A 7,462-nucleotide genomic window follows, 5' to 3' on the forward strand; every position below is an offset into this window, starting at 1 on the left:
GAGAGTATTTGAATTTTATTGGAAGTAATTTAATAATCGCCTTTTCTGAAGCCAAACATTGTTTCTGGCAGCTTTTCCAGACTGCTGCATTTTAATGCTTAAATAAAATGTGATTGTTTAATAAACATTACCATGCATAACATTTACCTTTTTTTTAATTGTATTAAAATTGAAATGATAAAAACCGAAATATTTGCTTATTTTCCTTAATTGAAATCTTAACAATTATCTTAGTTCACTAATGCACAGTGGATCAAGTGCTGTAGTGAGGCATCAGTTACTGAATATTACCAATAATTTCTAATACCTCTTAGTTTATTTATTGTGGGGTGTACCATGCTGAAACCTTTATTTGTTGGGTTTGAGTTTTTGAAAATGGAAGAGCTATAGTACTGGTGATGGGGAAGATGAAAGATGATAGTGCTCAAAGAAATGGTGTTATTTAGCAAAACCACCTCAGCTTATGAAAGGATTTACTTCTCTTTTGTGAGACCCAAAGGACTGGTGCTCAGAACCCGAATGGAAAGATATCTGAATGTGTTTATCAATACCTGTAGCATTTAGGGTGTGATTGATAAGTCTGTGTTAACAGACTTAGTCTCCATCTTGCTTTTTATTGTGGGAACTGTTTTAAGCAGATCAGTGGTGACTGTAGCTCACTCCAGCATAAACAGTAGTATGCTGTCCACATAAGTAGTGAATACACATGAAAAAGAATGTAACAAGCCCTGGTTAAGAATCTTCCATAATTTAGAAATACTAAGGACAAATTTATTTGCCAGGAGAAAATTGGTAGGTTTACCAAGTGGAAAAACTGGACTTGAAGTTGCACTATCAGTGGCCATGTGTTTCACATATTGTATGCTAATTTATTTTGAAACTGATAGCGTGCTCTGTCAAGGCATGCTCTTCTTATTATGTGCTTTAATTTACTTTGGAACTGATTACACTCTGCTCCAGCACTTCCCATTTCGCATCAGTGGAAAGCCCCTTGCTCACACAGCGCTGATTCCTTGCATTTTTGTTCAGTTTGGTGTCATAGACTCGTAGAAAGGCCTGGGATGGAAGGGACATTGAAAATCATCTAGTTCAAGCCTGTGCCCTCAACATGGACATGGGCAGATTCCATGAAAAAGGTTTTTAATGGCCCCATCCAGCCTGGCTCTCAACGCTTCCAGGGATGGGGCATCCACACCTCTGGACAGCCTATGTGCCAGTCAGTCACCACCCTCACAGTAAAGAATTATTTTCTAGTATCCAATTTAACCTGTTCTCTTTGAAGTTTGAAGCAGTTTTCCCTTGTCCTGTCACCACATGCTCTTATAGAAAGTCCCTCTCTGGCTTTCTTACAAGCTCCCTTCAACTACTGGAAGGCCACCATTAGGTTAGCCCAAAGCCTGCTCTTTTCCAGGTTGGCCAGTCCCAACACTCTTGAGACTCTTGAGACTCTTGAGACTCTCCATCCCTTTCATCGTCTTCAAGGCCCTCCTCTGGAGTCACTGCAGCAGCTCCCTGTCCCTGCTGTGCTGGCACCCAGAGCTGGTGCAGCCCTGCAGTGGCTCTCAGCAGAGCAGAGCAGAGGGGCAGAATCCCCTCCCTGGCCCTGCTGCCCACGCTGCTCTGGCTGCAGCCCAGGACACGTTTGGCTCTCTGGGCTGGCAGTGCCCATGGTGCCTCATGTGCAGCCTCTCAGCCAGCAGCACCCCCAGGTCCCTCTGGGCAGGCTGCCCTGGGGCTGCTCATCCCCAGCCTGTGCTGAGACCGGGGCGTGCCCCAACCCAGGAGCAGCACCAGCCCCTGCTCTTGTTAAACCTCAGGAGATTGCCATGGACCCCCTCCTGGAGCTTGTCCAGGACCCTTTGGATGGGATCCCATGTCACTTTACAGGAGCTCCCATGGTTGCTGTGCTTTTATTTTGGAAGTATTTTTTAACAATTTCTGGAGATAACTAGTAAAAAGTTTTTACTAGTTTGTATTGTATGGGTATACACTAACTAAATTACATGATAATTAAAATACAACACTGACACCAGCACCTGCTCTTGTTAAACCTCAGGAGATTCCCATGGGCCCACTTCTCCAGCTTGTCCAGGTCCCTCTGGCTGGTATCCCATCCCTCAGGTGTGTTGAGCACATCACTCAGTTTGTCACTGCAGTGCATGAGTGAGTGTGTGTATACATGCATATATATATATATACACACACACACACATATATACGTACTTATGTTCTGCCTCTAAGAAGTTTTAAAAAAAGAAATAACAAAAGCAGATAGCTTCAGAATTGTTTTGAAATGCTACTTCTGAGATGAGCAAGTGTTTAAGAGTGTTCCATTTTCAAACGTGCTCTGTTGGTACTTTGAGAATGTACACCCTTGAGTCTTGTGCAGATTAAATTAGTAACAGATTTTTAAAAATAAGTAGTTCAAGCTACAACAACTTTAAAATGTCATAAAAATGCATTGGTTTGTTTTTAATTTTTAATATAGCAATGAACTTTGAGTTGATAATATAAAACAGCAGCCTTTCTTTTTAGTCCTCCCTGTTATCTCCTTCTCCTGGGAGATCATGTCGTGTTCCAGGTGACTGGAGTTGAGAGGATGACTTCATAAGCTCGGTGCAGTCTTGTGGCCCACCTGCAATGGGTAGAGGGAGCTGCTGGGGCCAGCCAGGCTGTGATGGCCACTTCTGGCTGGGCACAGAGCAGGGCTGCAGGAGCCCCTCAGCAAGCTGAGGAGAGGCAGGGCGGGAGAGGTTTTGCCCTCTGTGCCTTCAGACACCATGGTGTTGGCAGAGGGAGAGCTGCTCGTTTGTCCACTGTTGGTCACATATCCTTGAGGTGTTCCCTGAGGCTTGTCTCCATCTCACCTTGGCTTGCCATGTGGCTGTTGGGAAGCTGTCACTGATCCTGGTGTGCCTGGAGTGACCATCTGGGCACTTCCCAGACCATGCCTGATGGCTGCTGGGGTTTTGCTCATGCACAGCAGCTGGCCAAGGAGAAGTGGTTTTCCTTTATGAAAGGAGGGCTGCCCAAGGTGATGATATTCTTCAGTGACTTTGTGGTGACTGGCCTCATTGCCTTTGTTAAGCACCTTTTTTTTCTATTGTTTCAGGTGTCTTTCTAGTTACTCTTTTGTACCTTGAAATGGATGGGTATCTGTTTTTTTCATTTGTGGGCAGCTGGGGGCAGGGGCTTAAAAGCAGAAGCTCTTGGAAGGGCCTGCAGCTGCTCTGCATGCACTGGTGCTGTGTTGGAGTCTGAATCCCAGCTCTGTCTTACATTCCCTGTACTTTTGGTGGACTGGCTGGTAGCCTGAGGTTTTTCCCTCTGCTGGAGTTTTCTGGTGTTAGAAATACTATTGCACCTTAACAATAGCAAGTCTTTTTAAAATACTGATACGTCCTCATTACTAGGGTAGATGTTGGCAAAACCAGGAGCTGTGTGTTGGCTTCCTGAATTACTGGTGTGTCTCTCTTGCCTGAGGTAACCCAGGTGACTGACTCTGCTAGTCTTAATAAACAGTTTTCTGTAAAGATTTATCTGACAGCTATACAGAAGAATTTCTTAGCAGCGAGAAATATTTTCCCCAGTTTGACTGACCTAACACCTGGCAGTTTCCATGGTACAAATGCATTATATTCTGACAGAAACCTTTTTTGGCAGATATTTGGGTTTAACAGAAGCAACTGATCTTGGTCACTTTCTCCTAATTGTTTGTGTTAGTCTGGTCTCTGTTCTCTTTTGAGCAAATCTGACCATCGGGGAGTAAATTCCTTGTTGATATATTTGCTACCAACGTGCTGTGCCAGACAGGTCTGGGTTTTTTCCTGAACTGGCTCCTAGTCCTCACCAGAATTAGTTCAACAAGTTAGTGTATCTCAGCTAATTTAGAGTGTTTAGATGAGGGAAAGCTGTTTTTGCATCTGCCTTTTCTGAACAAGTATTCTTAAAATACCCAAGGGTGTCAACGGAATTTCAGAAACTACATAATAGTGAATTTGCTTTTCATTTGAAAAAAACACTATTTTGATTATATAGCTTGTTTGATTTGGAACTTATCAAAGCTTTCCAAGTGGTGCTAAGTTAGTAATTTTTGTAATTTTCCCATCTAATTTAAAGTATTTTCCTAAATCTTGCCAGTTTTTTTCTCAATCTTTTGACTTTTTGTTGTCTCTAACTTGTATTATTTGGCAGATAATTGTTTATCATACTTGTAATCTGATCACATCCACCAGGGCAGAAAAACAGTTTTATATCCCTTTGCTTACATTCTGCCATACTCCAATTGCTGTTAAGTAGTAAAGGCCATATCTGACCTCAGCAAAGGTTGGAAAAGTTTAGTTAACATTTGCTAGCAAAAACAGCAGTGCAGGATTCCCATGCTGGTGCCCTAGGAACTGGTCCAGTGTGAAGTTCAGCTGTAGGTTCAGTTCTAGCCTGGGGCTGAGGGTCTGTTTGGGCTCCCAGGAGCTGCTTGGCAGTGGGGAGTGATGCTACCTGCTCCTTGTGCCTGTGGCAAACCCTAACCCTGCCCTTCACCATCCTGACCCTGCTGCTGTTCACAGGCAACTGCTCTGGGCGTGGAATGCAGAGACAAATAGGACACGATATTTGCTTGTGTATAGATGCAGGTGAATGTAAATAAATACCCTTAATTTCATGAAAACAGCTTATGATCAAGGACACTTCACTAACTAGACTTGATTGTTTGGAAGGAAAGGAAATTTTGATCCTAATGAGATTAAATTTAAAATGGTCATTTGTTTCAAAGCAGAGATTAAATCCTGGGATTTAATCATAGGCAGCAAATTTTCAGAACCTATTCTTCATTCAGCTGAAGCTAGAGGCAAAATTTTTGAGGCCAATGAGGGCAGAAGAATGCCCGCTGCAGTTAGTAGACTTATATGATGGAGAAGTGGCTCACACTTCAGTTCTAAACTGTTTGCTGGAAGTTTCCATGTGTTTTGTGTCTCTGTTTGGGTGACAGGTGATCACAAGATAGTCAGCCACGTTCTGCTTCCACTTCCCAAAAATACCACTTTTGTTTACTGTCCTAGGGCCAAACCAGAACCATTGATTTTATTAAGCTGTGGATTTAAGTCCCAGTTTCCAGGCAGTTTACTTAAGAATAAAGTTGATTGCCTTTGACAGTGCTCAGGCCTTCTGTGACACTTGCATGGAACAGAGAAATTTTCTGTCATTTTTGTGGCTTTGATACTTTCTGGACCTGACTTACCCTTCAAGCTAATGAAAGGAAGGAAACTCTTGACAAAATTGGTGGAGCTATGTAGTGATATTGAGAATTGCCCCATAAGGACAAAGCAAGGCATAAGCAGTTGTTCCTGCTTTTCTTCAGAACAGGGAAGGTAGAAATTCTGTATTTTATGGGGCCATGCCTGATAGAAGGGAAAGCTCACGTGACAACACTAATATGAAAGGCAAATGGAAGTAATTAAAATATTTATTGGAGAATCTGCTGTTCTGATGAGACTATACTAATGTGCCAAAAAATCCAACCCTGTTCTTTCTCTCTTCCCACTTCAAAATTGCTTTGTAAGTTGTAGAGAACTGTAATTGTTGACTTTTGATGCAAATGATTTTGGCTCGTTTCTGCATAGCTCTTTATTGGCATTGATTTTAAAAGGCATAGTACTTTTAAAGTGACTATTTTCTCTTAAGAATGTTAGGATGGTCTTTCTTTTGAGTTTTTCTTGTTCCTGGCCAATGCAATATTAATAGTTTTGCAGTGATAATAAAAGTTGGTTGACTTCTGAGACCAATTTTGCATTCTGCTTAAGGATATAAAGTAGAAGGCCTTTACTACAGGTTTGCAGGTCTGGCTGCAGTTTACTGGCCTTCAGTCCTAGACTGTATACCTGCTTTTCATGTACTGCACTTGCCAGAGCTAGAAATAGCCATGCTGTCAAGGGATGAATACACATAGTAATTCATGGTAAAGAGAGGACCTAAATGCCTAAGATTTGTGCATGGTGCAAAATTTGAGGTGCAGAAAATTTGTAAACAGAATCAGAGACACTGGCCTGAGTTTCCTTGTAAGACTGAGACATATTGCCCCTGACAAAGGAAGTCATGCTCCTTTCTGTTATAAAATAGCCTGTGAGTGGAGAGTTTACCCAGGAAAGATCTTGTGGCAGGGAATGTTCAGGCATGTGTCCTAACCAAAGCATGGCTGTAGGTTGTAGCTCTTCCTGGAAGTTATCATGTACAAAAAGGGATTTCACTTTATTTAGGACAGCAGTTTAATAAAACTAAATAAAACTAAGTGGGAAGGATGAGTTTTGAATGGTGTTAACTACTATTTAATGTAAAATTCCAAACACCTGCATGGGAATTACAGTTAAGCACCTAAATTCCTAACCTTTTCTAAATGAAGGAATCCTGATTTTTTTTTTTAATTTTTTTTTTTAATATGTTGATGTGATATGTCATCAGGACTGGGATTGCACATCTGAGGCCCCCTGCATCTGAGTACTGCTTCGGGAGATACAGCATAGAAAATCACAAAGTGTTTAAGTTGGAAGGGACCTTTTAAAGATCATGTAGTCCAGCCCCTTCACAATGGTTTTCATTAGTCTCACAAGAGAACAGAATTGATCTCCTGCAGGCCAAAATCTTGACTGCCAGCCCTAGATCTGCAGCAGTTTTTCCCAATGGAGTTTGGATAGCTGATGGTAGCTGCAGCTCTCTTCACATTCTTTGTACTGCTTGGTCCAGCAGCATAAAACTGAATCCTTGTGCGTGGCTTCACTTACCTTGTTTAACAAACCAGAGCTTCAGCCCTGCCCTGCCCTCTGCCATGCTGTTTCTACTCCAAATTTGCCTTCTACTTACAGCACAGTCCACATCCTTTCCACCCTGCCTTTGGATCTCACCAGGTCTCAATCCTTTTCTGTATCCCACCAGTGTTTTTCCCAGATCGAAACTGCTCACAAATTCTTGCTGGCACATAAACATTGTATCTTTAAAAAGTATTTTCTATACTCCCTATCAGAGTGTAATAAGAGTGTATGAAGGGTGCAAGTAACATGGCATCACCACTCCTGAGAAATGGAAATATGTGAAGACTTAGCTCTGCAGTTTTCAGTGTCCCAGAGATGCAAACCTGCTTTTTGTCTAATGAGTGATGTGAGTTAAAGCTGCCTATTTCTTTGCAACAGCAAAAGCAAAGTAGGAGAGAAAATGTGATTCTATCAGCCAGCGCACTATTTATATTCAGATGATTTTACTAGCATCACACCTAATGTGAACAAAACTAAAACTTCAATATTGACTCATTCAAATGAAAATATTTGTAGAAATAATACCCTTATTATTTGAAAATTATTTGGAATTGAAGATCATACAGTTAGGAAGTACCACATAGAACTTACTCAAGCTAAACTATATGAGGTTCATCATAAAAAGACTTCTGTGTTATGAGATATCAAAACAGACAGCAGCA

This window comes from Melospiza melodia, chromosome 6, assembly GCF_035770615.1.
Source record: "Melospiza melodia melodia isolate bMelMel2 chromosome 6, bMelMel2.pri, whole genome shotgun sequence".
Lineage (NCBI taxonomy): Eukaryota > Metazoa > Chordata > Aves > Passeriformes > Passerellidae > Melospiza > Melospiza melodia.